The sequence below is a fragment of the Ornithorhynchus anatinus genome, chromosome 16 (assembly GCF_004115215.2).
Source record: "Ornithorhynchus anatinus isolate Pmale09 chromosome 16, mOrnAna1.pri.v4, whole genome shotgun sequence".
NCBI classification, from domain to species: Eukaryota; Metazoa; Chordata; class Mammalia; order Monotremata; family Ornithorhynchidae; genus Ornithorhynchus; species Ornithorhynchus anatinus.
This window is the reverse complement of record NC_041743.1, coordinates 2,032,223-2,038,619: the sequence shown is the minus strand read 5'-3', so window position 1 is coordinate 2,038,619 and position 6,397 is coordinate 2,032,223.

The window sequence follows — 6,397 nt, the reverse complement described above, 5'->3', positions numbered from 1 at the left end:
GAGAGACTCGTCCGCACTCACCGGGCCATCCACAGGCCCGCATCCCGCCTGTTCCCACCCCCTGGGACCCCGGTGCGGGGAGGAGATAAAGGTTTGGCCCGGGGTCCCGGGGTCAAGCCTGCCCCTGGCCAGGATACAGCTGGGTAAACAGGGGGGCTGGAATCTCTCTCGGGAACAATGGATTCAGGAAAGTCGGAGGAGGGAGGGGAGGGGGAGACCGGCCCCTCGTCTCCCCCTCCCCTATCGTCCCCCCATTCCTCAACACCGCCAGCCGGGCGCCCCACGGCGAAGGGAGAAGCAGCGGTCGCTGTGCCCGGCGCTTCGACCGCCGTGGCTCAGTGGAAAGAGCCCGGGCTTGGGAGTCGGAGGTCATGGGTTCCAATCCCGGCTCCGCCCCTTGTCAGCCGGGTGACTGTGGGCGAGTCGCTTCACTTCTCTGGGCCTCAGCGACCTCATCTGTCAAATGGGGATGAAGACCGGGAACCTCACGTGGGACAACCCGATGACCCTGTATCTCAGCGCTTAGAACAGCGCTCTGCCCATAGTAAGCGCTTAACAAAGACCGACATTATTATTATCATTGGGGTTTTTACTTCCCTGGCGGCAGGATGACAATGCCAGGCTAAAATCCGCCAGGCCCTCGGAGGCCCCTGCCCCGACGCTGGCCAGGCCTCTTCCTACCCTGAGGTAGAGACCTGGGGACAGGGGGGAACCGTTCTTATATTCTTCCGAATTTCGAGTACAGCGGCGAGGAGGGCGAAGGGGGCATTTTGGGGGGCAGAGTCAAACTAAACTTCAGGCGACGCTGCTTCCTAACCGAAAATCGGAAGTCGGCAGCTACAGCCCGGCATAGCACCTACTCGAGAGAGAGAGAGGAGAAAGAACGGGAAAGGGGGACTGTCAAGTGGGGGCTCGCAGACTTAATCCCCCTTTAGAAATGAGGTAACCGAGGCCCAGAGAAGTCAAGTGATCTGTTGGAGATCACACGGCAGAAAGGCGACGGAGGCGGGATCGGAACCCGGGTCTCCTAACTCCCAGGCCCTTGCTCTTTCCACTGGGCCACTCTGTTACCCGTGGATTTCGACGATCTGCTCCAGCCCCGTCTTCCCCACTACCCCGGAGAGTAGGGATCCGGAGACGGCGGAGATGCCCGGGTCGTGAGCCAGATGTCGCTCTGAAAATCTCGTCTGATTTTGTTCCCCTTGGCAACTCGAGGTCGCTTAAATAATTAGGGCTTGGGCGGCGTTTTGAGATCCTCAGATGAAAGGCACCCATGACAGAAATAATAACGCCACCGCCCGGTGCTCTTTCATCTGGGTACTTCCGGCTGCAAGCTTTAATTAATCCTCAGTCGGGCGACGGTATTTATTACCTGTAGTTTCCAGATGGGAAAGGGACAGGGTGAAGATGCCGTGGCCACCCCCCCGGGGGATGGGGCGGGAGCCAACGGGACCCCAGAAAGTGCCGAGGATGGGAGGGAAGAGGTTGGCGGGTAGGTCCCCAGCAGGAAGGTGGTGTGGCCCAGTGAGCGGCGCACGGGACCGCTCCCTGTCGGGAAAGGAGAGGCTCTGGGCGAACAAGAGCTTCGTGAGGATAATGAGACAAGGAGACAAAAGTGAAAATGGCAATGGGCACCGCCCACGTCCAAGGGGATGTCGACCTCTTTTTGGGGGGCAAAATGTGGCCGGGACTCGCACCTGGAGTGGGTGGAGTCCGGGCCTGGGAGTCAGAAGGACCTGGGTTCTAATCCCCGCTTTGCCACTTGTCTGCTGTGGGCAAGCCCCTTCACTTTTCTGGACCTCAGTCCCCTCACCCGGAAAACGGGGATTGAGACTGCGAGCCCCAGGTGGGACGGGGACTCCGTCTCCAGCCCCATCTGCTTGTATCCACCCCAGTGCTTAGTTCAGTGCCTGGCACAGAGTAAGCGCTTAACAAATTCCCTAATTATCATTATTATCACTTAGGAGAGCGCTCTGCACCCAGTAAGAACTCAATAGATAGGAAGCAGCTTGGCGTAGCGGAAAGGGCCCGGGCTCGGGACTCAGAGGTCGTGGGTTCTAATCCCGGATCCGCCACTATGTCAGTTGTGTGACCCTGGGGAAGTCGCTTCACTTCTCTGGGCCTCAGTGACCTCATCTGTACTGTGAGCCCCTCGTGGGACAACCTGATTGCCGTAGAAGAGCGCTTGGCACGGAGTAAGCGCTTAACAGATACCATCATTATCATTATACCACCGACTGACCGGTCGCTTCTTCAACCCCACCGCCGTCGGTCACGAACGCTACTGAGCGGCACGTAGAAGTTGGAATTTCAGTTTATTTTCAGAGTTTTACAGTACAAAACACGCCGAGTGTAAAATGTTTTACAGTTTACCGAGAACGCACACGCACGCACACGAAAGCTGCAACTCAGAAGACCCGGACTAAAGCCCGACAACTCGTGACGTGAGACAGACGCGGACTGCCTAATCCTCCTACGGGTAGAAAAGGGTTTATTTCGTTCGCGTTAAGAGTGCGGTTTTAAATTTCCGTGTGCAGAAGAGATGCTGGTGTCGATTCCCAGAGAACCTGCCCCGCCGGACTCGGGCGAGGTGGGAGATAATTGGGCTTCTATTATAGTACCCAGTGATAAGAGAGACAATGCGGCCTGGTGGAAAGAGCGCGGGCCCGGCAGTCAGAAGACCCCCAACCGTAGTCCCGGCTCTGCCCCGGTGACCCGATGTGTGGTCCCGGGCAAGTCACTGCACCTCTGGCTTCCGTTCCGTCCGCTATAAAATGGGGCTAAGATAGTTTGGAGGCTGACGGGTGGGTCAGGGACTGGCTCTCATCTCCGAACTGTTTCTTCCAGGAAGTACTTAAGTTTATTCCATTAATCCCCCGTCTAAGACTTTCCTAAAGCAAACTTAACGGATAGAGCCTGGCAGAAGGGCGTGGTTTCGAATCCCGGCTCTGCAGTGTGTCTGCTGGGTGACCTTGGGTAAGTCACTTTGCTTCTCTGGGACTCAGTCACCTCGTACGTCAAATGGGGACTAAGGGTGTGGGACAGGGACTCACTAACTTGCATCTACCCCCGCGCTTGGAACAGTGCTTGGCACATAGTAAGCGCTTAACAAGTACCGTAATTATTAAGCTGGATCTACAGCTGATGGGAAAAACTCTACAGGCTCCGTTCTCCTTGGGCCCCGGCACCCTACCGGCCTCCGGTAGATTCTAAGCTCCTCGAGGCCAGGGATCGTGTCTACTAAGCTCCGCTGAGCTTTCCCGAGCGTTTAACACAGTAGTCTGCGAATGGTAGGCACCTAAAAATCAGGGCTGGTTGCCTGGAACTTCGATCTGCTACGCTAGGTCCCAGCGACCTCTGTCTCCCCGCTCTAGACCGTCAGCTCGTGGCGGGCAGGGAATGTGTCTATTTTTGTATTGTCCTCCCCCAAGCGCTTAGGACAGTGCTCTGCACACAGCAAGCCCTCAATAAATACCACTGACTGACGGACTGACCGTCATCCTGGGCCCTGTGGTTGGAAAGAGCACAGCAAGTGACTGCGGTGTGACCTTGGGCAAGTCACTTCACTTCTCTGGGCCTCAGTTGCCCGTCTGTAAAATGGGGATTAAGAGCGAGAGCCCCGTGTGGGATACGGATTGGGGGGGTCCAATCTGATCAGCTTGGATCTAACCTAGCGCTTAGTACAGGGCCTGGCACATAGTAAGTGCTTAACAAATGCCATTAAATAAAAACAGAGAGAGAGAGGAAGACATCGGTAAAATGGGGAGGGTCTGAGGGCCGATAGGGGCGACCGGGCAACTCGTATTTACCAATCAGTAGTACTTACTGAGTGCTTCTTCTAGGCCGAGACCACTATGTTAATTCTGTGGAGAGAATGAAATAGACCTCTCGTGTACCGAGCACTGTACCGAGCGGAGCGTTCGACAGAGTCGGTAGATTTCATCCTAGGAGATTAAGGTGGGTAAAATCCACAGAGAATCGGTAAAAAAGTCTCAGTAGCTTTGACCTTCCGACCTTCCTTCCGGGCCCGCTTGCTGGGGAGACCGCAGATGGATTTGGGATGGTCAAATATCGGACGGCAGGAGGGGGTCAATCAGCCAATTGTATTTATTGAGTGCCCACTGTGCGCGGAGCACTGTACTGAGCGCTCGGGAGAGTACGATAGAACAATATAACGGACCCGTTCCCCGCCCACAACGGGTTTACCGTCTAGAGGGGGAGTAGGATTGGGAGGAGCCGAGGACCCGGATTCCGGGCGGGGAACGTGTCTACCGACTCTGCTGCATTGTACTCGCTCAAGCGCCGGGTACAGTGCTCTGCACGCAGTTAAGCGCTCAAAAACTTCCGTCGACAGACCGATTATCCGCAAAACCAACTATCTGCCCCCGAATAATCCACAACACCGAACCATCTATCGCCGGACCACCTACAGACGGATCCATCTGCCCCCGGATCACCCTCGGATCGGACTTCCGTACAGCCCGGGTAGGGACACCTTTACGCTCCCGCCCGTTCTGTTTAGTGAAATGGGAGAGAGGGACCAACCCCAAACTCCGGTGAGGAAGAAGGGAGGGGTTTCAGGATTCTTAGCCACCCCCCCTCCTTTCCGGTTTCACCGGTTGGGTATTTTGAAGGGACAGGGAAGCGGAAGAGAAAGGAAGGGAGAGACCGGTCTCTCTCTCCCTTTGCTGAGGCTTTCTGGGCTCCCCCCCTCCCGCCACTTCCAGAAAGGTCTTTCCAAATCCTGGGCCCAGCCCCCACCCACTGAAACAGAGCTCCGGGGAGTTTCCGATCCTTCTCTCGGGGCCCGCCGGGGCCTAGGAGACCGGGAGACCCGATCCCGTTCCGGGCCTGGGCCGCCCCCTCAGCCGCCCGCGCTGGGGCAGGGAGGCTTCCGGATAAAGACTCCAAGGAGGAAGGGGCGGCCCGGGAACGGGCATTTCCACCAGAAGGACTAGGCCTCTGCGGGTGAAGAGCCCGGGAGTCCCGGCTCCGCCCCTTCACTGAGCCTCTCCGGGCCTCAGTATCCCCTCTGAAAGACGGGGAGGAGACACTATCCTGCCCTCCCTCCGCCTTGGACCGTGGGCCCCCGTGTCGGGAGGAGATTCCCGTCCAGTCGGATGATCCCGTCTATTAGCCCGGGGCTGGCAGAGGAGCGAGCGTTTGAATCCCCGCCGCAATTAAACCCCCTCACGCATTAGCTGAAGCCGTTCCCGGAGACATCAAGAGAGCACGGGGCAGCCTCCGGGGATACAAGCCGCCCCATCCGAGCCCCCCCGGGGAACCCGGCCAACCCCTCCACGGGCTCGTTCCGCGCTCCCGGAGGGATTTCTGTGCACACCCACGCACGCCCCCACACGCGCACACGCACACCCAAACACATATTTCCTGAGCAAAGTAACCCTTTTCCACACTTCCAGTTTCAAAGGACGGCGGCCTCCCCGTGCGGACCCCACCCCGGACGCGGCTGCACCTGGGGGGGAACTGAGGCCGCGTCGCATCCCGGCCCCCGCCCGCCTCCGAACCCTTTCTCCGACACCCGCCCCTTCCCCGCCGCCCCCTCTCCCGGCCTCCGTGCCCGAGTTGGAGAGTCTAAGCGCAGGCGAGTGTCGTTTAATCTTCGGTTTACACACGTGATACAAATGGTTAAGAAAACTAGTTTTGTTTAAAAAAGGAACTGTACACGAGAAACTGCACAACCTCTTAAAAAAAAATAAGTATAAAACAATCAGTGTTGTTGAAACCAAGGCCAAAGGAAAGCCCCAACCGCTGAGAGGGGGGAATCGAGAAGACAGAAGACGACAAGCAGACGGGCTCCCGCGACCCGTGAGGAGAAGCGATCCTCGCGGGCCGGCCGGGAGGGACCGGGGCGCCCCGGGGTCCCGTCCTCCGCCCGCCGCCGACCCCGAGGGGCCGAGGGGGAGCTGGGGCGTCCCCGGCCGGGAGCCGCACAGTGAAAACGGTCGCGAAGGCAGGGTGGGCCCTAGCCCGGGGGACCGCCGCCCCGAGGCTCGCTCCCCGGCCCCCGCCTACGTAAACTCCGCCGGCGAGCGCGGGCGCTACGGGGGTCCAGCGCTCCCCCGGTCCGGAGCTGTGCAAAAAGGGGCGGGGGCCGCGGGGAGTCGCCGGAACGGGGCCGGGGGACGGGGGCGGAGGCCGGCTGGAGGGGGGCGGGGCCTCTCCGCGATGGAAACTGAGACCAACGGGGCTCCGGGGAGGATGGAGAGGCCCAGGGACAGACACACGCACCCTGAGAAAAAGAAAGAGGGACGGCGATACGCAAAGCCCCCTCGAGAGACAGAGAGGGCAAGGGAGGGTGGGAAAACCAGGAGAACCGGGGAGAGAGGCATAGAGAGAGAGACACACACACCCACAGATCCAAAGCGAAAGCAAACCC